Raw genomic sequence first — 27722 nt, forward strand, 5'->3', positions numbered from 1 at the left:
TGCAGGCAGATATCATTGTGTGATGTCTGTTTATATGTATTTTTGTGTTTCAAATGTGTTTATGCGTGTATGTATATCTGTATATGTTTGTGTGCGTGACTGTGTGCATGACTGCGTGCGGCCTCCTGCTGAGTATAGATGGCGCCATGCGGCCTCCTGCTATCTCTGGGGGGGGGGGGCGCCGTGCGGCCTCCCACTGTGTATAGATGGCGCCGTGTGGCCCCCTGCTGTGTATAGATGGTGCTGTACGGCCCCCTGCTGTGTATAGATGGCGCCGTGCGGCCCCCTGCTGTGTATAGATGGCGCCGTGCGGTCCCCTGCTGTGTATAGATGGCGCCGAGCGGCCCCCTGCTATGTATAGATGGCGCCGTGCGGCCCCCTGCTGTGTATAGATGGCGCCGTGCGACCCCCTGCTGTGTATAGATTGCGCCATGCGGCCCCCTGCTGTGTATAGATGGCGCCGTGCAGCCCCCTGCTGTGTATAGATGGCGCTGTGCGGCCCCCTGCTGTGTACAGATGGCGCCGTGCGGCCCCCTGCTGTGTATAGATGGCGCCGTGCGGCCCATGCTGTGTAGAGATGGCGCCGTGCGGCACCATGCTGTGTATAGATGGCGCCGTGCGGCACCATGCTGTGTATAGATGGCGTCGTGTGGCCCCATGCTGTGTATAGATGGCGCCGTGCGGCCTCCTGCTGTGTATAGATGGCTACGTGCGGCCTCCTGCTGTGTATAGATGGCTACGTGCGGCCTCCTGCTGTCTCTGGGGGGGGCTACGTGCGGCCTCCTGCTGTGTATAGATGGCTATGTGCGGCCTCCTGCTGTCTCTGGGGGGGGCGCCGTGCGGCCTCCCGCTGGGTATAGATGGCTACGTGCGGCCTCCCGCTGTGTATAGATGGCACCATGCTGCCTCCCGCTGTGTATAGATGGCACCGTGCTGCCTCCCGCTGTGTATAGGTGGCACCGTGCTGCCTACCGCTGTGTATAGATGGCACCGTGCTGCCTCCCGCTGTGTATAGATGGCACCGTGCTGCCTCCCGCTGTGTATAGATGGCACCGTGTTGCCTCCCGCTGTGTATAGATGGCACCGTGCTGCCTCCCGCTGTGTATAGATGGCACCGTGCGGCCCCCTGCTGTGTATAGATGGCGCCGTGCGGCCCCCTGCTATGTATAGATGGCGCCGTGCGGCCCCCTGCTATGTATAGATGGCGCCGTGCGGCCCCCTGCTGTGTATAGATGGCGCCATGCGGCCCCCTGCTGTGTATAGATGGCGCCGTGCGGCCCCCTGCTGTGTATAGATGGCGCCGTGCGGCCCCATGCTGTGTAGAGATGGCGCCGTGCGGCCCCATGCTGTGTATAGATGGCGTCGTGTGGCCCCATGCTGTGTATAGATGGCGCCGTGTGGCCTCCTGCTGTGTATAGATGGCTACGTGCGGCCTCCTGCTGTCTCAGGGGGGGCTACGTGCGGCCTCCTGCTGTACATAGATGGCGCCGTGCGGCCCCCTGCTGTGTATAGATGGCGCCGTGCGGCCCCATGCTGTGTATAGATGGCGCCGTGCGGCCCCATGCTGTGTATAGATGGCGTCGTGTGGCCCCATGCTGTGTATAGATGGCGCCGTGCGGCCTCCTGCTGTGTATAGATGGCTACGTGCGGCCTCCTGCTGTCTCTGGGGGGGCGCCGTGCGGCCTCCCGCTGGGTATAGATGGCTACGTGCGGCCTCCTGCTGTGTATAGATGGCTACGTGCGGCCTCCTGCTGTCTCTGGGGGGGCTACGTGCGGCCTCCTGCTGTGTATAGATGGCTACGTGCGGCCTCCTGCTGTCTCTGGGGGGGGCGCCGTGCGGCCTCCCGCTGGGTATAGATGGCTACGTGCGGCCTCCCGCTGTGTATAGATGGCACCATGCTGCCTCCCGCTGTGTATAGATGGCACCGTGCTGCCTCCCGCTGTGTATAGATGGCACCGTGCTGCCTCCCGCTGTGTATAGATGGCACCGTGCTGCTTCCCGCTGTGTATAGATGGCACCGTGCTGCCTCCTGCTGTGTATAGATGGCACCGTGCTACCTCCCGCTGTGTATAGATGGCATCGTGCTGCCCCCCGCTGTGTATAGATGGCACCGTACGGTCCCCTGCTGTGTATAGATGGCGCCGTGCGGCCCCCTGCTGTGTATAGATGGCGCCGTGCGGCCCTCTGCTGTGTATAGATGGCACCGTGCGGCCTCCTGCTGTGTATAGATGGCTACGTGCGGCCTCCTGCTGTCTCTGGGGGGGGCGCCGTGCGGCCACCCGCTGGGTATAGATGGCTACGTGCGGCCTCCCGCTGTGTATAGATGGCACCATGCTGCCTCCCGCTGTGTATAGATGGCACCGTGCTGCCTCCCGCTGTGTATAGATGGCACCGTGCTGCCTCCCGCTGTGTATAGATGGCACCGTGCTGCCTCCCGCTGTGTATAGATGGCACCGTGCTGCCTCCCGCTGTGTATAGATGGCACCGTGCTGCCTCCCGCTGTGTATAGATGGCACCGTGCTGCCTCCCGCTGTGTATAGATGGCACCGTGCGGTCCCCTGCTGTGTATAGATGGCGCCGTGCGGCCCCCTGCTGTGTATAGATGGCGCCGTGCGGCCCTCTGCTGTGTATAGATGGCGCCGTGCGGCCCCCTGCTGTGTATAGATGGCGCCGTGCGGCCCCCTGCTGTGTATAGATGGCGCCGTGCGGCCCCCTGCTGTGTATAGATGGCGCCGTGCGGCCCCCTGCTGTGTATAGATGGCGCCGTGCGGCCCCATGCTGTGTATAGATTGTGCCGTGCGGCCCCATGCTGTGTATAGATGGCGTCGTGTGGCCCCATGCTGTGTATAGATGGCACCGTGCGGCCTCCTGCTGTGTATAGATGGCGCTGTGCGGCCTCCTGCTGTCTCTGGGGGGGGGCGCCGTGTGGCCTCCCGCTGAGTATAGATGGCTACGTGCGGCCTCCTGCTGTGTATAGATGGCTACGTGCGGCCTCCTGCTGTCTCTGGGGGGGCTACGTGCGGCCTCCTGCTGTGTATAGATGGCTACGTGCGGCCTCCTGCTGTCTCTGGGGGGGGCGCCGTGCGGCCTCCCGCTGTGTATAGATGGCTACGTGCGGCCTCCCGCTGTGTATAGATGGCACCGTGCTGCCTCCCGCTGTGTATAGATGGCACCGTGCTGCCTCCCGCTGTGTATAGATGGCACCGTGCTGCCTCCCGCTGTGTATAGATGGCACCGTGCTGCCTCCCGCTGTGTATAGATGGCACCGTGCTGCCTCCCGCTGTGTATAGATGGCACCGTGCTGCCTCCCGCTGTGTATAGATGGAACCGTGCTGCCTCCCGCTGTGTATAGATGGCACCATGCTGCCTCCCATTGTGTATAGATGGCACCGTGCTGCCTCCCGCTGTGTATAGATGGCACCGTGCTGCCTCCCGCTGTGTATAGATGGCACCGTGCTGCCTCCCGCTGTGTATAGATGGCACCGTGCTGCCTCCCGCTGTGTATAGATGGCTACGTGTGCTCAATATTGAGTCATACAATTAATGTAAGGCTATGTGCCCACGATACAGAAATGTTCCGGATTTTTTTTGAGCGTTTCTGCATCTCCCTGGCAGAAAAAACGCATGCGGATTGTACATGCGGATTTTACATGCGGATTGTACATGTGGATTTTACATGCGGATTGTACATGTGGATTTTACATGCGGATTGTACATTCGTTTTTCCTGCCAGGGACAAGTGGATGTGAAGCGTTCTTCACATGCATTTCCATGTGCGGGTTGACAAGCGCTTTCAAAGCCATTTTAGCATCACTTGGAAAGTGCTTGACAACTTGGTCACACTATATAAATCCATGCAACCGGCATGGATTTATATAGTGTGCCCGTAAAAGAATGTTAAAAAAGAAAAAAATATATACTTACCTTCTGATGGCCTGCCGACGTCAGCGGTCGCGTGACCCGTCACATGACTAAATGACGTCACGGCAGGTCCTTTTCAGACCATCGCGAGCTGCCGGCAAGCCAGGACGCATCGGATAAAGACACCGGGGGCCATCAGAAGGTAAGTATAATATTTATGTTTTATTTTATTCTTTTTTTACAGGTACTATGGTACCTGGGTCCGGAGGAGAGTCTCCTGTCCTCCACACCCGGGTACCATCCGCACATTGAAACGCATGGAATGCGCATGTACAGATCCAGTGATGCGGATTCCATGCGTTCCAATGCAAGTCAATGGCGGCGAAAACGCAGCGCTTCCACAAAATAATTGGTTATGCTGCGGATTTTTCCGCAATGATAATCCGCAGCGGAAATTTCCGCAGCATGTACAAAGCACATGCGGATTATCATTGGGGAACATGGCAGACCTTCTACCAAGCGTTTTTTAAGCGTTTCTGCAGCGGAAAAATATTATAATTAATATTGTGCCAAATTAATTTCACGTGAACTATCACATGATCTATCACAGGGGATCATGTGACATGTCACGTGATAAATCAGTTATTTGTGTGTGTGGGGGGGGCCCGCGCCTTCTAAGCTGCCCGGGGCCCTTGCTACTCTTAATCCACCCCTGAATGGGACATCGGACAACTCTTCGGTGGGCCCAGATCTTTGGCGTGTCCCCGAGCAGGACATAGAGTGGGCCCACTGGTTTCAACTGAATGTACATCCGAGGACCCACATTCAATTGAAATGTATTGGTGTTCCATGGGGGAAACAAAAGGGAGGTCCTGTTACTGTGCAGGGCTGCACTACATCGCCTTTTTTCTTCATCTGGCGTAGTGTATAAGTCAGGGAAGAAGTGGAGACCGTGCCACCTGACGAAGGCTGGTTCGAAATGCGTGTCAGGGGCGGACGCACTAATAGTTAGAGCTCCTGCATCATTGGTGTCCAAAGTATTTCATAATGCTTCTTGTTTGGTGCATTAGCATAGTTCTAGTGGGATCATTTGTCACATATACCTTGATAACGCTATTTATTGGTAGAACGGCAGGATTTCTTTTTTATGACATAGTATTCCTTTATATCTGTTATGATAGTACATATGATAATGTATATGATATTTGGTATATACTATTATTAATGTTCCTTTTTTCCACAATTTGTCTTCACACGTGGATGTGTGTCCTATTCCCCCCTGCCCTGTTCATGTAGATTTTTATCCATCAATAAATTTTCTACTTTTGAACATTGAAACAAAACAGGAAAAAAAAGTCAGCTCAACTTACTCAGACATCAGGTGCACGGAACAGCCGGCAGTGCCCCGGGAGATTAGCCGGAAAAAACAAGGAGTGATCTGGCATCCAAAAGTCTTCTTTAAAATCAATAATCCTATATTAGAAAACTATTTTAAAAATCATATGCAGAGAAGTCACAGCCCCCACAGGAGGAGGTGATGTACAGACGAGTTTCAGACCTTATGCTCCTTAATCATTGTATGATGTGACTTTTCTGCATATGATTTTTAAAATAGTTTTCCAATATAGGATTATTGATTTTAAAGAAGACTTTTGGATGCCGGATCACTCCTTGTTTTTTCCTACTTTTGTACATTACCCTGGACTATTGCTCGTCATTTTTTGTCTCTGTATATATGTATTTCATGACGAGTTGTCCACCTGAGTCCTTCAATACCTGCATGTGTATTATGCCATTACAGTGGTGGCCAAAAGTATTGGCACCACTGCAATTCTGTCAGATAATACTCTGTTTCTTTCTGAAAATGATTGCAATCACAAATTCTTTGCTATTTTTGTCTTCATTTAATTTGCTTGCAAGGAAAAAACACAAAAGAGAATGAAGCAAAAATCAAATCCTTGATCATTTCACACAAAACTCCAAAAATGGGCCAGACAAAAGTATTGGCACCCTCAGCCTAATACTTGGTTGCACAACCTTTAGCCAAAATAACTGCGAACAACCGCTTCCGGTAACCATCAATGAGTTTCTTACAATGCTCTGCTGGAATTGTAGACCATTCTTCTTTGGCAAACTGCTCCAGGTCCCTGATATTTGAAGGGTGCCTTCTCCAAACTGCCATTTTGAGATCTCTAGACAGGTGTTCTATGGGATTCAGGTCTGGACTCATTGCTGGCCACCTTAGAAGTCTCCAGTGCTTTCTCTCACACCATTTTATAGTGCTTTTGGAAGTGTGTTTTGGGTCATTGTCCTGCTGGAAGACCCATGACCTCTGAGGGAGACCCAGCTTTCTCACACTGGGCCCTACATTATGCTGCAAAATTTGTTGGTAGTCTTCAGACTTCATAATGCCATGCACACGGTCAAGCAGTCCAGTGCCAGAGGCAGCAAAGCAACCCCAAAACATCAGGGAACCTCTGCCATGTTTGACTGTAGGGACCATGTTCTTTTCTTTGAATGCCTCTTTTTTTTTCCTGTACACTCTATGTTGATGGTTTTTCCCAAAAAGCTCGACTTTTGTCTCATCTGACCAGAGAACATTCTTCCAAAACGTTTTAGGCTTTCTCAGGTAAGTTTTGGCAAACTCCAGCCTTGCTTTTTTATGTCTCGGGGTAAGAAGTGGAGTCTTCCTGGGTATCCTACCATACAGTCCCTTTTCATTCAGACGCCGACGGATACTACGGGTTGACACTGTTGTACTCTCGGACTGCAGGGCAGCTTGAACTTGTTTGGATGTTAGTCGAGGTTCTTTATCCACCATCCGCACAATCTTGCGTTGAAATTAGTGTTGAGCCACCCCCGTAGTGTTCGAGTTCGGTTCGGTTCGTCGAACACCCGTGTGTTCGCCAAACTGTTCGTCGAACACCTTCGAACACCGTTAAAACCAATGGCAGGCAAACAAAAACACATAGAAAGACATAGAAAACACCTTCAAAGGTGTCCAAAAGCATAGGGTCTCCTGGCACGCCATATATTATTCTCTTAAAAAGCTTGGGGTAGGGGTCTAGGGGACCCTTTTATAGCCAAAATCACGGCCCTGTATCGCAATACGTCACCTAGGCTGAAGATAAATGGAACTGTAGCACCCTGAGGGCTCGGTTGCTACAGAGGTATTGCACCTCACCCAGAGGTGTGATATCTCACTCTCAGGTAAGGATGGAGTGTGGATCAGGACCCGACACCTGCATGCATTACACCACATTGCCGTGGGGCAGGGCGACCAATATGCCCCTGAGATGGGCACGACAGTCCCTGTCCCTGGCTGGAGTGGGGGGAGGGAACACTGAGGAAGGGGAACCCTGTAGTGCAGGAGCAGGGAGGAAGCAGTTCCTGGGTGCATTGAGAAGGGAGTATAAAAGGTGGGCACCATCTTAGTTCAGTGCAGAGAAGTCTGAGCAGAAGTGGCAGGGAGCAGGGGCTCTGCATGAGCTCTGCTCCGGAGGCGAGCCTAGTAACAGAGGCCCAGGCCTGGAAGAGGGAGACGGAAGGAAGAGGAGCGTAGAAGGCTCCAGGAACGAGGAATGAAGGGATCCCAGGGGTGCGGACGGGCGAGTCGCCACCGCACGCCCGAATCCACCTGCGTGGAGGGGTCAGGCCAAAGGGGGAGACCGGTCCCCGAAACTAGTGGAGGCGGGAAACGACCCTCAGCTAGAAACCGGAGGCTGTGACATTTTATGTGGATCAGTCCCTCGCTACACCCGCTAGGAAGGCACCACATAGGGTCAGGGAAACTGGCGCCAAGTTTACCAAGAGGAGGCCCGAGGCAGCCGGACAGAAGGGTTGGTAAGAAAGGCCAGACATAGGACACACAAAGGGGGTCCTGTGAAGCACTCCAAAGTTATCTGGGAGTTGTCTGAGCCCCTCACCTGGTGAGCACAGTACGACGTGGGCAGCCGTTACCTGCAGAAGTGGTCTGGATAATAAGAACTGTGAGTAAAGGCCCTGGACTGCATCACTGACTCCGTGTCGTTACTGCTGCTGCCCTGCACCATCACCCCCATCCTCCGCATACACTGCCCTGAGGCTATACTCCTCCCGTGGGGAGTTATGCTACGCTCTGCTGCACCCACAACACCAGCCTCAGCGGTCTGCCCTGCAGCGGAGGTTCACTCTGACCGCAATCCACGGGTGGCGTAGTCGGACATTTAAACATCAAATCCACATAAATAGTTCCGCCACTGGTTTGACCGCCCTGAGCCACGGAACCGGGTTGCCACCACGGAGACTACAACCACCAGCATCCACCAAAAAGGGTCCGGCTCCGGGTGTCCCAAGGCCCAGGGGGCGCGTCACAACATTTTGATCACCTTTCATAATCACCAATGGGACAAGGCAGGGATGTCCTCTGTCCCCTCTCTTATACATCCTAGTGACGGAGCACCTGCTCTCATCAATTCGCCATAACCCCAATATTAGGTGGATTGAGGTGGGAGGCACCGAGTACAAGTGCTCTCTATTTGCTGATGATGTCCTAGTATATATCACTCAATCACATATATCCATCCCTGCTGTTATGGCTGAAATAGATCACTTTTTTACATGGTCACATTTTAAAATCAATGCAGCGAAGTCTGAGGCCCTCGATGTCTCCCTCCCCAAATCCATACAGGATTCCATCCAGTCCAACTTTCCCTTTGCCTGACCCTCACAGGGTATGAAATACTTAGGAATTCCTATTCATAGAGACCTCTCCCGTCTATGTTATCTTAATTTTGGGCCCTTTATTGAACAACTCCATACAGACAACGGTTGGCAAGTTAGAACTGTAAGATTCACTACGTGAACCACTGGTGTTTTGTGGAAAAGTACATGTACACTGTGTTCCAAATTATTATGCAAAAAGTGTTTAGGAGTGATAAGGGAAAAATTTGTTTGTTTGTCAGTTAAACTCATTGATGGTGATGTGTGTCAGGGCTCTTTATATCACTGTAAGCAATTGCAGATACCTGTGCTAATTTGGCAGGTGTGTCCAATGAAAGGCAAGACTACTTAAGAAGGCTGTCCCACATTATTAAGCAGCCTACATTTTCTGCCAAAATGGGAAAGAAAAAGGATGTGTCGGCTGCTGAGAAGCAACAAATTGTGGAGTGTTTAAGTCAAGGCATGACTACAACCAACATTGTGCGATGATCAGGATGAAGTGTCTTGGCAATCAAGAAGTATGTAGCTGATTCACAGTACACACGTGTGCGTGCTGATAAGGGCAAATTGAGGACTCTTTCCTACCGGCAATTACGTCAGGTTAAAAGAGCAGCGGCAAAAAAGCCTTGTCATAGCAGCAGACAAGTTTTTGAAGCTGCTGGTGCCTCCAACGTCCCCCGAACAACAAGATGCAGGGTCATTCAGAGGTTTGCACCTGTGCGTACGCCATCCTGTCGACCTCCTCTATCCACTGCACACAAGCAGAAACGGCTCCAGTGGGCCAAACAATACATGAAGACTGACTTCAAAACTGTTTTGTTCACGGATGAGTGCCGTGCAACTCTCGATGGTCCAGATGGATGGAGTGGAGGATGGCTGGTTGATGGACACCCCACGCCAACACGGCTACAGCGCCAACAAGGAGGAGGTGGAGTAATGTTTTGGGCTGGAATCATGGGGAGAGAGATTGTCGGCCCCTTTAGGATCCCTGAAGGGGTAAAGATGAACTCCATAATGTATGTGGAGTTTCTCAAACAGCACTTCCTGTCATGGTTCAAGAAGAAGAACCGGGTATTCCACAGAAAGATCATTTTCATGCATGATAATGCACCGTCTCATGCTGCACATAACACATCTGCATCATGGCTGATATGGGCATAAAAGGGGACAAACTTATGGTGTGACCCCCATGCTCCCCTGAATCTCTACCCCATTCAGAACCTCTGGAGCATCATCAAAAGGAGTGTCTATGATGGCGGGAGGCAGTTCACATCTAAGCAACAGCTCTGGGAGGGTATTCTGTCCTCATGCAAAACAATTGAAGCAGAAACCATCCAAAACCTAACAAATTCAATGGAAGAGAGAGTTCAGAAGCTCCTTTCGAACAAGGGGTCCTATGTGCAAATGTAACATCACCTAGAATAAAGTTTTGAGTTGAAAACTGTTTGATTTCAGTTTCTAATAACCTGCTAATGCTTATAATTTCAAAAATAACCATTTTTTTGGTCTTTATTAAAATGAAAGGTTGATCGAAGAGTGTGGGGGATCTAAGAGTGTGGCAACCCAGTAGTCAGGATTACTTCGAATTCTGACAATCTGAGGGTCATGTTGCAGGTAGTGCAGCAAGAAGGCACTTATGTGTCTTGCGCATCTCGGAGCCCCAAAATTATTTTCCGGGCTAGATGCAGCTAAAAATTATTATTAATTTTAAATCTGGTGGAGATTAGTATAGATGGCCTAATAGAATCAGTACTGCACAGTGCTACAAAGCCCAAATTATTTTCCAGCCAAGATACAGATAAACATGATTAGTAATTTTAAATCTGGTGGAGCTTAGTATAGATGGCCTAATAGAATCAGTACTGCACACTGCTACAAAGCCCAAATTATTTTCCAGCCAAGATACAGATAAACATGATTAGTAATTTTAAATCTGGTGGAGCTTAGTATAGATGGCCTAAAAGAATCAGTACTGCACACTGCTACAAAGCCCAAATTATTTTCCAGCCAAGATACAGATAAACATGATTAGTAATTTGAAAGCTTAAAACGGTTGGTGAGGTGATTTTAACCAATCGTCAAGCTTTTACTCTCCCCAGGATGACACAGGGGTAGAAAAGTCATTTCGGATCCATGATTTGTTCATCTTTATGAACGTGAGTCTGTCTACATTATCAGTGGAGAGCTGCGTGCGCTTATCTGTCAGCACACCACCAGCAGCGCTGAACACACGTTCAGACAGAACGCTGGCTGCGGGGCATGACAAGATCTCCAAGGCGTAAGTGGCGAGCTCCGGCCATTTATCCAGATTGGAAGCCCAAAAAGAGCAAGGGTCCAGTGACACAGCCATGGCTTCAATGTTTACTTGGAGATACTCCTGTACCATCGTCTCTAGGCGTTGACTATGTGTCAGACTTCTTGTCTCCTGTGGCCTTGCAAAGGATGGGCTAAAAAAGTGGTGAAATGATTCCGCAAAATTGATGTTACCAGCAGATACTGTGTTTCTGTTACGGTTTGAGTGCTGAACACTCGACGGTCCCACTGTTGGCAAGTTGGAACTGTGAGATTCACTACGTGCACCACTGGTGTTTTGTGGAAAAGCACATGTAAGATTCTGCAACAGTCTCTGCTGATACTCCTCCATGCGTGCATCCCTTTCTATGGCAGGAATAATTTCTGCAAATTTACTTTTGTACCGGGGATCTAACAGTGTGGCAACCCAGTAGTCAGGATTATTTCTAATTCTCACAATTCGAGGGTCATGTTGCAGGTAGTGCAGCAAGAAGGCACTCGTGTCTTGCGCATCCAGGAGCACCAAGTCCCTGTTGTGTTGGTGGCGAGGTAACAATCATGCTTCCTTCCTCTGTCCTCTCCCCCCAACCTCGCACAACAGAAATGTGATCAAGGTCTCCCTCATCTGATGAGTCTTCCATCAGTTCGTCCTCCACTTCTTCCTGGGCTCCTGCACCTTCCTCACTAGTTTGGCTGCTACCATGCGCCCTGGTAAAACCATCTCCCCCACCTTCACATGCCTGCCGCCTTGGTGCTGCCAACCGTCTGGACCTTGCAGATGTTAGCCCTTCCGCATACAACTCCTCCTCCTCTACTTCCTCCACCTCCTCTTGTGCCACCACCTGACTCCGAATTCTGTTTAACATGTGCTCCAGCATGTAAATCACCGGAATAGTCATGCTGATAATGGCATCGTCAGCACTAAACATCTTCGTCGCCATTTCAAAACTGTGCAGAAGGGTGCATAGGTCCCTGATCTGAGACCACTCCTCCAGCGTGATTTGCCCCACCTCTGGATCTCGTTGGCCCAGGCTATATGTCAGAACGTATTGAACCAGGGCTTGTCGGTGCTGCCACAGTCGCTGCAACATGTGCAGAGTTGAATTCCACTGGGTAGGCACATTGCATTTTAGCCGGAGAAGTGGCAGGCCCAACGACTTCTGTAGAGATGTAAGTCGCTGAGCTGCGGGATGCGAACGGCGGAAGTGAGCACACAGCGACCGTGCCCTCTGCAGAAGGCCATCTAGTCCGGGATAGTGGGCTAAAAATTGCTGGACAACCAGGTTCAACACGTGAGCCATACAAGGCATGTGTGTGACATTGCCCCAGCGAAGGGCCGCACCCAGGTTTGCAGCATTGTCGCACACGGCCTTCACTGGTTTCAGGTCCAGTGGAGACAACCATTCATGAAATTGGTTCTCCAGAGCTGACCACAACTCCTCAGCTGTGTGACTCACATTTCCCAGACATTTCAAAGTAAAAACCGCCTGATGACGTTGAGCCCTACTGCCAGCATAGTAAGGAGGTGTGCAGGATCCCTTCTGCGCAGTTAGAAAGCTTGTGGCATGACCAGACAGGCTTTGGGTGCAGGTGGAGGACTAAGAGGTGGTTGAGGAGGCAGAAGCAGTGGAGGAACTTTGAGATAAAGAGGATTGACGCACAACTCGTGGGGACGGCAAGACTTGGACAGCAGCCCCTTGTCCTGCTGTCACCATAGTTACCCAGTGCCCAGTCAGTGACATGTAACGCCCCTGTCCATGCCTACTCGTCCAAGTGTCTGTGGTGAAATGCACCCTGTCACACACAGAGTTTCTCAAAGAAGCGGTGATGTTGTGTGAGACATGCTGGTGGAGCGCAGGCACACCTTTCTTTGAGAAGTAGTGCCGACTGGGCATCTGGTACTGGGGCACTGCGACGGACATAAGGTCTCGAAAATCTTCTGTGTCCACCAGGCGGAAAGGCAGCATTTCTGTAGCCAAGAGCTTGCAAATGGTGAAATTCAACCTCTTAGCTTTCTCATGGCTAGGAGGAAATGGTCTTTTACTTGTCCACATCTGAGGGACCGAGGGCTGGCTGTTGTGCTTAGACGGGGCTGATAAGGGTGTCCCCGGCAAACTGCCGGTCTGTGAGGAAGATGCAGGTGAACATGTTAGGTTGCCTTGATCCAAAGGTGGTGCTATCGATGTCGGACAGCGCTCAACACCAGCTGGTGTTACCACCTCCAAAGAAAATGATGACCTGCCAATCACGCTGGCTGTTGCGGGTAAAGAGGTGGCAGGTCTGCGTCCCAAAACAGGTGTGACTGCTGTCCCCCCAGTCACAGAGGATGAAGAGGCCGCGGATGCACAAGATGTGGCAGACGGTGGTTGGCCCGGCCGGCTAGGCCGCATTGTAGCACAGTGAGCTTCCCACTGCAACTTATGCTTCATGTCCATGTGCCGGTTCATGCATGAAGTACTCAAACTATGTATTTTTTGGCCTCTACTTAGCTTTTGCTGACAAATGTTACAGATAACACGAGTTGGGTCATCTTTATCGATCTGAAAAAATGCCCAGGCTATGCAATTATTAGCACCCATGCGACCTGAAGAGCCACTACGACTTGTGGTCAGAGGCAGAGTTGTGTTTGAGGATGCAGTTGTTGACGTGCTTCCAGTACTACGTCTCTGTCCAGGAATGCGCAACCTGACCTCGTCGTCACTAGCATTTTCCTCCACCTCCTCTGCTGACCTCATCTCTTGGCTGACTGTGGGTTGACAGTAAGTGGGATCTCCAACCTCATCATCATCACCCTGTGTGTTATCACACTCGTCGTTCTCAGAGCCAACCTGTTCCTGCCCTGACAAAAAACTAAAGTTGTCGCTCCAATCAGGTATTTGAGTCTCATCATCGTCTTCCTCATTGTCTCCACCAACAGGAGTTACAGTTTGGGAATGAGGGTCTACATTATGGTCAGAACCTTCTGCGTCTGGTCCTAGATCCGACTCATAAAGATTCTGGGCATCAGTGCAGATCATTTCCTCGTCTGGATTCACAGAAGCTCTGGAGCCGACCTCTGATTCCCAGGCTATAGTATGAGTAAACAGCTCTGCAGACTCAACCATCTGTTCTACCTCATACTCAGACGGGCAGCTGGAGATTTGGGAGCTGTGAGGAAGCAAGTGCGATTGGGGTGACACCTCTGAGGACTGGAGTATTTGTGATGTTGAAGTTGAGGTGGAGGAGAGCCCACTTAAAGGAGCACTTGATATCCGTTGAAGCACCTGCTGTTTTTGTGCCTCATCTGGAATTTGTAGCGATTGGCGTGGCCGTAAGAAAGGGATCTTATCACATTGTCCGCTAAAAGAAGTAGACATTTTAGTTTGGCTGGAAGATGGTCTTTCTTCTGCAGATGTTACTGTTGCTTTAACACCTACCCCACGGACACAACCTTTTTTCCCCTTCCCAACACGCCTATTCCCCTTTCCACCAGCAGCAGGCCTTTTTCCACTCATTTTGGTGGTTAACTAATTCACAACTCTGGAGTTGTTTGCACAAAAAAACAATGGATGGGAACCGAGCAGAGCTGAGTGGCCAAACTGTGGTATTAGGCCAAAACTATTGTCTGGGTTAGATGCAGAAAAAAATGATATTCAATTTGCAACCTGATGGAGGTCAGTATAGATGGACTAATAGACCAAGTCCCACACACTGCTAGAAGGCCAAATATTTTTTCAGAGCTAGATGCAGAAAAAAATTATATTCAATTTGCAACCTGATGGAGGTCAGTATAGATGGACTAGTAGAATGATGCTATGCCCAAAAGGTTTTACTTCACTAGGTGCAGTAAAAAAATTGGTATTCTATACACAGGTGGTGTAGCTTGCAACACAGATAGGCTACTCCACTGACTAACACACTCTGCAATAGGCCAAAAAGGATTAGCTTTGCTAGATTTAGCCAAATGCTGTGAAAAAAAGTTGCACAGCACTGGCACAGACCTGCCTGGCAAAAACTGATAGGAACTGATGTAACTTAGTCCTGAAAAGGACTGCAATTACAATTAGTCTTTACTCCCACAACCTATCTATTTAAGAGCACAGACCTGCCTGATAAAAGTCGTAGGAAATGCTGTAACCTAGTCCTTAAAAGGACTGCAATCACAACTATTCCCTACTCCCAAGCTATCTGTAGATTTGTGCGAAAATTGGCTTGAAATTAACAAGGTATAGCGCACACAGCAACAGCGGTGCCGTCTAACACGCAGCTGCAGCAGTGAGAAAATGGTGGCGACGGGGAAAATGGCTTGGTCTTATAGGGCAAGGACATGTGACATACACTGCCAATGACACATACCCTTGCTTGTGTGAAAAAAAAGCACTTCGCTCCGTGTGTGCGCTGCTGATAGGCTGACAGATTGCACCTCCCCACTGCAAATGCGGGAAAGAGGAAAAAAAAATGGAGATCTTCATTATTCCTGCAGAGATCCATCCCCTGCCCCTCCCCCCGCCCCGCTGTACACTCAAACTGCGTATTAACATTAATTTTCATCATTACTGAGAAAAAATCCAGTTATGATTTTGGTGCACGAACAGTTATTGAACATAACCTCGAACAGCCAAATTTTTTTCAAATCGTTCGTGTTCGCCGAACGGCTCGAACACCGCCCAAAACAGCTCGAATTTGAGATTGGCGAACAGTTTGAGTCGAACAACGCTCATCTCTAGTTGAAATCTCTTGTCAATTTTTCTTTTCCGTCCACATCTAGGGAGGTTAGTCACAGTGCCATGGGCTTTAAACTTCTTGATGACACTGCAAACGGAAGACACAGGAACATTCAGGTCTTTGGAGATGGACTTGTAGCCTTGAGATTGCTCATGCTTCCTCACAATTTGGTTTCTCAAGTCCTCAGACAGTTCTTTGGTCTTCTTTCTTTTCTCCATGCTCAATGTGGTACACACAAAGACACAGGACAGAGGTTGAGTCAACTTTAATCCATGTTAACTGGCTGCAAGTGTGATTTAGTTAGTGCCAACACCTGTTAGGTGCCACAGGTAAGTTACAGGTGCTGTTAATTACACGAATTAGAGAAGCATCACATGATTTTTCAAGCAGTGCCAATACTTTTGTCCACCCCCTTTTTTAGGTTTGTTGTGGAATTATATCCAATTTGGCTTTAGGACAATTCTTTTTGTTTTTTTTCATTGAAGACAAATTAAATGAAGATAATAATACCAAAGAATTTGTGATTGCAATCATTTTCAGGAAGAAACTGAGTATTATCTGACAGAATTGCAGGGGTGCCAATACTTTTGGCCACCACTGTATATAACCTTTGATTTTTTCATACTGGGTTTAACATGCTACTATTTCCTATGAGTTATTACTAAGAACTAACAGGCAGGTAATTGCTAACTACCTGCCTGTTTTAGCCGGTGGCGACTCAGATCGCTCCTGAACTGCTCCTAACAGCAATTCTGGTGTTTCACGTCAACAGGACAGCTCTTCCTTTTCCTATCTGCTCTGTCATGGAGGCATGACTGCCAACTTCATGCTGATTGGCAGCCGGCTCCCTGCTGTTAGGCAGCGGGGAGCCAGCTGTCAGTCAGCATGACACCAGCAGTCATGCCCCATCAACAGAGCAGAGCGGAGGCTGGAGAATCACCAGCAGGAGCGGGCTGTGACCACTGTTAGCAGGAAAAGATCGGCCTGTAAGTTCTTAGGTTCACGGTAAAAAAAAAAAATAGTCCCGTACAACCCCTTTAAATATTAAGGAGCAGGAATTCTCCGAATGATTCTATAAAAAGAACATAAAATTCTCTCCTGCCCAGTCAGTCTGCCCGGTCTGTTACACCATGATTACCAAAACTTCGACTCATTTCCCTGCCCATTCATTATTACCACATACCCGGCTCTGCTTGACCCGTTTCCAGGTCATTGTGTTGTCTGACTACACTTACGTTTCTCCCTGGTACCACATATCTGCATCTCATACTCTTCAAATGACATTTTGAGACTTTCTCCTCCTGTTGTTGCACATATTTTTTTCCCCTTCATCTGCACAGGTATCATTAATCTATCAACTATAATGGCCGTAGCAGGTCCTGCAGGTCCTGTATCCCGTACACATGACGTGGGCAGTGCACGGCATGCCGCTAGTTTTTATTCTGAGTGCTCTTATATACGGTGGTAGTTTTACACAATGTTGAGCCTGTGATCTGCAGAGTGAAATGTCTGACTGCTAGAACAGAAGTATACGGCAGATTCTACAGCATGGATACATAAAGGACGTCCTGGGGGAATATACCTCCCTCCAACACTCGTCCAGTCCCTGCCTCACACTAGAGACATTTATAATAACTCCAGGACTATGGAGCTGGTCATTTTCTCATAATCTGTGGCCATTATTAGTGATCTCGCATTGTACGGTAATATCACCCTGGAGGTTGTGATGTATTTAGTGTAATAGCGCCATCTAGAATATACAGTATATATCAGGCGATACCATGCTTTCTATAGTTAGTCGTCTTCTGTGCCCTCTATAGCTATCTATTATACTTTATATTTCTTTATAATAATTTATAATAAATTACTCGATAGTTTTACAGCTTTATGATATTTATTAATCTGCTGTAATTATCAAAGAAAGTCCAACCTTACAGTGGACACAGGTGGAAGTGTCCTCCATGATGGTGTAGGCTGAGGTGGAGCAAGTATATAGTCAGTGGGGGTTCAGAATGATCAGTATTCACTAGGGTCCCTTGTAATCAGGGAGGAACCTGGATGTGTCCCATCAAAAGTTATTGACCCACTGTCCAGCTGTGTACCATCAACAGGTAATGAACCTCTGGCTGTGGGCCATCAATAGGTCATCACCCTCCAGCATTTAGCCACCCAGAAATCTGAACTTCAAGTTTATCGTCATCTGTAGGATGTGAACCACAGATGGTTACGATGCTGATGACATCAGGAGGTATCCCTCAAATCTGTGATGGATCGGGAATAGGTGAGATGCAAGCGATGGAAACTACAGGCAGATGTTTTCTCAATCTTTTTTGCCTCTTAGACATCTACAGAAAAATCTTCTCCTCTCGATTCTGTGTTGCAGTATTGTGGGCTTTCTAGGCTCCAGCATTCAAGGTTCTGAATCTCTAGGCTCTGGTATTCTTGGTACTGGTGTGCTCAACTCTGGCGTTTTCGGCTCTGAAATTCTAGGTTATTGGTTACTGGTTTCATTCAAAGATCAGATACCTCTTTTTGCTCTGTAGAACTTCGAGCTCTTCTTCTTCTGCTGTAATATGGTACAGTATGGACCCAGACAAAATCATTGAAACCCTCTTTATAGTTGCGTCTAGGAACTTTATTCGCATCCTATGGTGCAGGAGCCATGGATGGACCAGAACATTTGCCATTTGGCAGAACAGTTATTCTCCTGGAAACTTGCTCCTGAATCTGAGGGATACAAATTGGTTCCTTACAAGTACTTTGTTCTTCCAGAATGTTTTTGTTCTTAGGAGTGGGTTTTCTAGTTGTTTCACCAGGTTTAGACTTTGCCTTCTTGCTCAGGACAAGCCTTAAAGCGCACATGTGAGCAGGACTGTGCTTAGTAAACTACATACACTGACCGGTGGGCGCCATTACACTGAGTAAAATGATACCTTTGTTGATGAAATCCGTCCAGAGGTTCTTTTGTAATCTTTATTTTCAGTTCTGCCATAATGATATGCTCTTGCTCTGGGGTGGGACTTTAGGGAGGGGCTGTAAGTGGTGCTCTCATTATGTATTCCTATCTCTGGCCTCTGACAGGTCACTGTGCTTCTGCTTCTATTTTAAATATTGCCTTTGTAATTTCTCTGTCAATTTGAAATTTACATCCCCCAAAATGGCCGCCGGGGCCCGCGCATGCGCAGTAGCATCTTTCGGTTGCTGGGTGCCATATTGCTGCAGGCAAGTTTCTTTTTCCTTTAGCAAAATGGCGACCGCGCGTGTGCAGTAGCATCTTTCGGCAACCGAAACATGCTACTGCGCATGCGCGGGCCTTTCCGGCCATTTTGGGGATGTAAATTTCAAATTGGCAGAGAAATTACAAAGGCAATATTTAAAATATTAGGCCGGCGACTGAAAGCACAGTGACCTGTCAGAGATAGGCATACATAATGAGAGCACCCGCTACAGCACCTCCCTAAAGTCCCGCCCCAGAGCACGAGTATCTCATTATGGCAGAACTGAAACTAAAGATTATAAAAGAACCTCTGGACGGATTTCATCAACAAAGCTATCATTTTACTCAGTGTAATGGCGCCCACCGGTCAGTGTATGTGGTTTACTAAGCACAATCCTGCTGACAGGTGCGCTTTACAGCCAAGTTCTCTAGTATTGTCACAAGTGTCATCAGCGCAACAAACACTGTGGCACGGAAGATCCAAAGAGGAAGCTTGAAGGAATCTTCAGAGGAATTTCTCCAGGGAACCACACGTAGTGGGTCATCCTGTAATAAAAAAAAACATTTAGAAATTCTCTTATACATAATCTAATCAACCAGAGAGCCCTTGTTATTATACAGTCATGGATAAAATATAAAGCAGCTTCATGAATATCCCATAGAGAAGATCAGGGAGAAGTTTGGGATTTACCTTGAGGGTCCATGGAATATTGTTTATGGTTGGACTTTCATATGATGGACGGTGATGGATCCAGTATGAAAAGCCCTGCAAAAGGCGATAACATTAGCTGAACCTTTGTGACCCCATATGGATGAGACCATACTCAACGTCAGTGTACTGTGAAGTAGGGAGTAAAGCAACGTAAAGCTCAGAAATGGATAGTATAATACTCATCATCTTCAGAGGTCTCGCAGCAACAATTGAAAAAATGTAAAGCACTAAAGTTTTAATTAAAAAAAAAAAATCTTTTAATGGTAAAAAAATATAAAAATTGTAAAAGTTTTGATATTTTCAACTTTTAAACACTAGGGGGAGCAGCTGCAGACATTTCCCATGAATCTAGTGTAGTGTTAGATTGCATTAAGACTGCAGTAAAAGTGGGCGGGATGTGATCACATGGTGGGATGTCTCCTCCCCTCTTTTTCTGGTCCTTTGCAAAAAGATAAGTGAGAATGTAGTTTAGGGTCACAGTGCGGAGACATTCTGTTGGCTGCTGCAAAGTGATACCAAGAGGTAAACAGTGTCACCAAGGACGGATAGCAGCGGGGGCGTTGTTAGGGTCTTAAAAGATCAGGTCCCAAACACCAAGGCATGTCCACCCTCTCCTCAGTATAGATACAGGAGAATACAGCCGCCCCTGTAAGTGCTGCAAACATTGAATATATGACATTTGAACCGCATTACTGCTATATAGAATTTACTTATAAAAATTACAGTATTTAGCACATAAATTGGCAAATTCAGGAGAGCCCACTAGCCGTGACAAGGTGACCTTTCTTTGATGGGATCCTAATCCTAATATTTATCAGTCATGCCTCTCCCGGGCTATAAGCGTAAAAATGTAAAGGGCAGGTAGGATCCAGCATTGATTAAAAGCCTTAGGCACCTTCATAAATTCATATAAAACCGTTACCGGAAAAACACCATCTATAATATAACACTGCAAGCGTGTCTCTGTCTGAAGCCTCGATAGACTGCGCATGCGCGACGCGCAGTCTGGCTCCAGACAGAATCACCCCTCCAGCCGTTACAGGTAAGAGGAGTGTATGGCGCCGGAGATTGGCGTAGGCACTGAACGCATACCGCGATCTCCGACGCCATACTTACATACTTACCTGACCGGGAGGAGCGTTCCGCAGCGCCTCTCTTCACCAGAGACCGGGGCAGGAGTGGGGCGCCGGATCGGCGCATGCACATAGCGCTATCTTGCGCTATTTTACTGAAGACACATTTGCAGTGTGTCTTCAGCAAAATGGCGCCGGACAGCGCGGTGCTCCATCGCCACACTCCTCCCCCAGCCTCCGGCAGAACAGGACGCAGCAGCGCTGGAACACAGAGAAGAAAGGTGAGTATAACTGTTTATTTTTTGTATGTGTGTACAGTGTGAAAGGGATGAGGGGGCCACACATACCAGAATTGTTGGGTGAGGGGACCATGCATACCAGGATTGTGGGGTGAGGGGATCAAGCATACCAGGATGAGGGGTACCACGCATACCAGGATTGAGGGGTGAGGGGACCATGCATACCAGGATTGGGGGGTGAGGGGTACCACACATAACAGGATTGGGGGGTGAGGGGTACCACACATGCCAGGATTGGGGGGTGAGGGGACCATGCATACCAGGATTGGGGGGTGAGGGGACCATGCATACCAGGGTTAAGGGGTGAGGGGACCATGCATACTAGGATTGGGGGGTGAGGAGACCATGCATACCAGGATTGGGGGGTGAGGGGACCATGCATACCAGGATTGGGGGGTGAGGGGACCATGCATACCAGGATTGGGGTGTGAGGGGTGCCATGTATAACAGAATAGGGATGTGAGGGGTGCCATGCATACCAGAATAGGGATGAGGAGAACCATATATACCAGGATAGGAATGCGGGGTACCATGCATACCAGGATGAGGGGTACCATATATACCAGGATAGGAATGCGGGGTACCATGCATACCAGGATGAGGGGATGAGGGGTACTATGTATACCAGGATTGGGGATGAGGGGCCCATGCATACCAGGATAGTGATGAGGAGTGCCATGCATACCAGGATGGGGATGAGGGGTGCCATGCATACCAGGATGAGGGTGAGCGGCCCATGCATACCAGGATCTGGGATACCATAGGGTGAGGGGTGCCATGCATACCAAGATTGGGGGTGAGGGGTGCCATGCATACCAGGATTGGGGGTGAGGGGTGCCTTGCATACCAGGATTGGGGGTGAGAGGTGCCATGCATACCAGGATGGGATGGTGGGGGCAGCACAAATACCAGGAGGGGGCAGCACATACCAGCATGGGAGACCATATACCAATAAAAATGCTTGCCACCCGGGCGTAGAACGGGTTGAATAGCTAGTAGGTTATAATGGGCACGTGTGGTATCCATGGAAAAAACGGATGCCACACGTAACGCAGACACGTACATGTGAAGGGGGCCTTAGGCTGATCAGAGGAGTGCACAGTCAGAAAAGGAGGCTGTCACAACCTCCAAAAGTAAACTATAAAAAAAACTGTAACCCCTGTAAAATTTTCAAGAAGGTTGGAAATTCTCGTTAAAGGAATTTTCCTTTAAATGTATGTTATTTACATACTTGCAGTCATGTGCGGACGAGACTCATCTTGCTCCACTCAATATAAGAGAATTGAAAGAATCTGGATGAGACTAGTCGGCATGTGACTGCAAGTATGTAAATCGCATACATGAGGTCAAGTGACCGCCCTCCCGCATTAAAATACAGGAAAATCGAGACAGTGTGCGCAAATCGTGACAGTGTGATAATTCAGCTGTCTGCAGTCAGAGTAACTGCAGACTTTTCTCTTGTGACCAGAAAACAACTATAAGAGAGTAAAGGATATTTCCGGGCATATGGGATTGATGACTCTCTACATATACAGGATAGGTCATGAAAAGCAGATAGGTGGGGTCTGACAGCTGGTGCCCCCATCGGTCAGCTGTTACAAGCTCCGGAGCAAGCGCAGCTCTATCCAGAGTGTAGTGGCCTCTGCCAGTCGCTGCTGGTACTGTAGTCACTACTATTCAAATGAACAGGAGCTGAGCTGCAGAACCAGCAGCAGCCGCTCAGTAATGCCGCCTGAGCAAACAGCTGCTCTTGGGGGCGTCAGGTGTCGGACCCCCACTGATCTGCTATTGATGACCTATCCTGTAGATGTAGATAGGTCATCAATACTGTATGCCCGGACATCCCTTTATATCTTATAGGGTTTTCTGCTTGCAAAAGAAAAGTCTGCAGTCTCTCTCTGTGACAGCTGAATTATGACGCAGTGCGATATGGCAATACTGTATGCCCAGACATCCCTTTATATTTTGTCAAACTCAAATACCCGGAGGGCCAAAATGAAAAGCTTGGACAAAGTCGCAAGACAACCGTGATATTTATTTAAAAAATGTCTACAATTGAGGAAGTTTCCCCTTATCAAATATAACATTGAGTAGTCCTCCATACAGTATAATGGCCCCGCATAGTCCTTCATACAGTATAATGGCCCCGCATAGTCCTCCATGCAGAATAATGGCCCCGCATAGTCCTCCATGCAGAATAATGGCCCACATAGTCATCCATACAGTATAATGGCCCCGCATAGTCCTTCATACAGTATAATGGGTCCCACATAGTCCTTCATACAGTATAATGGCCCCGCATAGTCCTCCATGCAGAATAATGGCCCCACATAGTCCTCCATACAGTATAATGGCCCCGCATAGTCCTCCATGCAGAATAATGGCCCCACATAGTCATCCATACAGTATAATGGCCCTGCATATTCCTCCATACAGTATAATGGCCCCGCATAGTCCTTCATACAGTATAATGGCCCCACATAGTCCTTCATGCAGAGTAATGGCCCACATAGTCATCCATAGAGTATAATGGACCTACATAGTCCTCCATACAGTATAATGGCCCCGCATAGTCCTCCATACAGTATAATGGCCCCGCATAGTCCTTCATACAGTATAATGGCCCCGCATAGTCCTCCATGCAGAATAATGGCCCACATAGTCATCCATACAGTATAATGGCCCTACATAGTCCTCCATACAGTATAATGGCCCCACATAGTCCTCCATACAGTATAATGTGTCCCACATAGACCTCCATACAGAATAATGGCCCCAAATAGTACTCCATACAGTATAATGGGTCCCACATAGTCCTCCATGCAGAATAATGGCCCCACATAGTCCTCCATGCATAATAATGGCCCCACATAGTCCTCCATACAGTATAATGGGTCTAACATAGTCCTCCATGCAGAATAATGGCCCCACATAGTCCTCCATGCAGAATAATGGCCCCACATAGTACTCCATACAGTATAATGGGTCCCACATAGTCCTCCATGCAGAATAATGGCCCCACATAGTCCTCCATGCATAATAATGGCCCCACAAAGTCCTCCATGCAGAATAATGGCCACACATAGTCCTCCATACAATATAATGGGTCTAACATAGTCCTCCATGCAGAATAATGGCCCCACATAGTCCTCCATGCCGAATAATGGCCCCACATATTCCTCCATACAGTATAATGACCCCACATAGTCCTCCATACAGAATAATGGGTCCCACATAGTTCTCCATACAGTACAATGGGCCCCACATAGTGTTCCACACAGTATAGTGGGCCCCACATAGTCCTCCATGCAGAATAATGGCCCCACATAGTCCTCCATGCATAATAATGGCCCCACAAAGTCCTCCATGCAGAATAATGGCCCCACATAATCCTCCATACAGTATAATGGGCCCCACACAGTGCTCCATACAGTATAATTGGCCCCACACAGTGCTCCATACAGTATAATGTGGCGCTCCTGAGGGTTCAGTCGCCACAGGGGTACTGCACCTCAGACCGAGGTGTGGTATCTCCTCTCCAAGGTAAGGATGGAGTACTACGCAGGACCCCTGCCACGGACTCAACACTACACCACTCCAGTTCAGGACGGGGATCTAAAGCACCATAGTGCAGCCCTGGTTCTGAATGGAGGAGTTGGGGGGAACCAAAGTAATGGGGAACCAAGTAGTGAGTGAGGGTGGAGGTAGCACTTTATAACACACCTTAATAGAATCATATATAAACAGAGGCCATCTTTAGTACCGGGGAACACAAGGAGGGCGAAGGAGAATTAACAGAAGAGAGGAACACACTAGAGCTTGGGGTCCTGTCAAGTGCACCTGAAGTACTTGGAGTGTGCTGAACCCTGTGACGCCCAGGGGATGGGGACTACTCGGCGCCCGGGCCTTAATGCCTGTTCTTGGGGGATGTCGCGGTAATCGGCTCCCGAGCCCGTACACTGAGGTCTCTCTTAAAAAGGGGAAAATGAAATGTCAAAGTTCGTGACGCCACCTATGGTGTCTGGTGAGGATCACCAGCGCTGCAACTGTCCACTGAGGCCGGTGTTGTGGCAGCTTAGATGGAATCACTCCCCACAGGCGGATCGGGGCTTCAGGGCAGCGTAGGAGTTGGGAATGCAGGACAGAGGGGACCCAGCCAGGTCAGAGCAAGAAGGGGAAGCACACACAAAAGTCACTTCTGTACCTTTACTGGAAATAGTTCAGGAACACCCCGGAGCGCTGTAGGGTGAGGGGTGCACGTCCGGATTCTCCCCAGTGTGCGGGTGTACTAGGAGGAGAGCAGTTACCTAGTGTATCTTAAATTGGTGAAACCTCCACAGTGACAGCTGGGGAAAGGAACTGAATGAGCTGTGAGGGAATAGGGTCACTGTTGCAGGTTGTAGGGCGGGAAGAAGTGAGGAGTCTGGTCACTTCTTCTTCTGTGACCAGCTCGAAGATGGAAAGTGAACTTGAGGTGCGGGAGGGAAGGGAATCCCGACTCTGAGGGGATTGTGTAAAAATGTCTTGACAGATATGATTGATTTTTTGTAGGAAATAAGTGGCCAGATCGTCAGCGCTTAGGTTGGTGACGGGGGTCTGTACTTTAGAGCTCAGGAGGGAGTGGAAGGTTTCAAAGAGTCGTTTAGGATTGTTGGCTAGAGATGTGATGAGAGTGGTAAAGTAGACTTGTTTAGCCGTATGGAGAGCAGAATTATAAGTTTTGAGCATGAACTTATAGTGGATGAAGAGAAACCAAAAACAAGAAAAATACCCAAATAATTGAAAGTAAATGTATAGTGGATGAAGTTTTCTGTCAAAAGAGATTTTCTCCACAGATGCTCCACTCACAAAATAAGAATACTTTGTATGTACAATAAGGCAGGTACAAAACTCATCATAGCTCAACATTTCCCGCTCATAATAGAATAACGGAATAGATTCAGAGATAGTCATTTTTTCATAATGGTAGATGAAAAGTGCTTGGAGAAAACCGCCTCAAGGAGAAGTCTCTCATCCAGCTCCATTTCGCAGAGATCTCTTTTTGGCATCCATTCATGATAAAGCATCTGGAAGGGAGTCAAACATATGAACTCCACCCTAAGCCGAGCAGGGTAGATTATAGAATAGGAAATTTGCTTTTCACAGAGCCTCCTTTTTCTATCCCAGAACTTGACCCTCTTCTTCTGAATTTCTGTTGAAAAGTCAGGATAAATAGATATTTTCCTTCCATCAAGGGTAAGTGAAGAGTGGTCCCTGGCCTTTCGTAGGATAAGGTCTCTCTCTTTAAAATTTTGTAATTTGATGAGTACAGGTCTTGGTGGAGCACCGGGTGGCAAAGGACGTGTAGGAACTCTGTGAGCTCTTTCAATTGCAAAAAATTGAGAGAGAGTGTCTTTCCGAACATTGTAGTCAGCCAGGATTAAAAAAAAATCAACTGAATTACGACCCTCCGCTTTTTCATGAACCCCGACTATACGTATGTTATTCGCCGATGCCTATTCTCTAGGTCATCAACCTTCTTGAGAAGGGCATTGATATTCTGAAGACCTCTCCTGAGATATTTATGTATAGTAGGCATTTGGTCCGCAACAGAACTCACTCTTTCCTCCAACTCATTGACTCGGCTGTTTATTTTCTTCATGTTTTGTCTGATGAGATTAATGTCCTCTCTAAGCCCTCCCATGTGTTTGTTGAGAATTTCTAATGAGAAGCTACAGGATTTTCCAGCAGAGAAAACATCTTGTCGTGTAGGCTCTTGCCCAGAATCATTGACTTCTCCATAGGTGTTGTTAGTGCTCTGCATTTCCTGCACTTCTCTGTTTAACTGTTGCTGTGAGAGTGGTGCCACATTGCCTCCCCTGCACAGTCTCTGTATCTCTCTTCCTCTGTGAGCATACCTGATCAGGTTGTAAATCATCTGAAGGGTCAGAATCTAAGGTCAGTCTGGCAAATCTCCCCAGCTTTGCTGCAGCAGCCTCAGCATCTCTCACTCTGGCTGGTGTGGGGGAGGAGGCGCCATGTTGGAAGGCCCACTATCTGGACTCTGCTCCTTCTGATGCTTGCTTCTGGTCATGTCTGAGTGCACTTTAAGCTTCTCTGTGTACTTTCCCCCAGCCTTTGGTGTGAAGGAATCAATATTTCACTGCTAATAGGTGGAAATGAAAGGATGCAGAGCAGGAGCAAAGCATAGAGCTTCCATGTGAAGAGGCTGTCAGCAAAAGGTCCTTTTTAAAGGGGAATCTGTAACACTCCCATCATCTGCTCCTGAGCTCACATCAAAGACAGTCTGTATTATATGTATTTTATATGAGCACTGCACTTGGCTTTTTCTGGCAAAGAAGATGACACACCCGATCTGCCGCTCCATTTTACAATAGGAATAAAAGTGCCCTGTCAGGGATAAAAATTCCCCATTCTTCCAATCGGTACAGTCCCAAATGGTCAGACCAATCAATCACTGACCAATAAGATATCACCTCTCCTGTGGATCCTATGGAGATATCACCTCTCCTGTGGATCCTATGGAGTTATCACCTCTCCTGTGGATCCTATGGAGTTATCACCTCTCCTGTGGATCCTATGGTCATAACTTGTTTTCACCAACAAAGTCCTTTACTGCAAATTACCGTAATTGTACTTCCCAGTTATGGTAGCGCACAGTAAGAGGTGCAGGAGCCTCCTGTATTTTACAGCCGACGCTTTACTATAATCGGGATAATGGCTAACAGGTTTTCATATACAGCTGTAGTGTGGGCCCCTAGAATCAATTCCTATTGGGGCCCCAGACACCCCAGTTTGATCCTGGTTGGTGGTGGGGAGGGTAATTTTGCACCCTGTCATAAAGAAAAATTGTAAAATCAAA

The sequence above is a fragment of the Phyllobates terribilis genome, unplaced genomic scaffold, assembly GCF_046119375.1.
Source record: "Phyllobates terribilis strain yellow unplaced genomic scaffold, ASM4611937v1 Scaffold_7__3_contigs__length_470593459, whole genome shotgun sequence".
In the NCBI taxonomy this organism is placed as follows: domain Eukaryota; kingdom Metazoa; phylum Chordata; class Amphibia; order Anura; family Dendrobatidae; genus Phyllobates; species Phyllobates terribilis.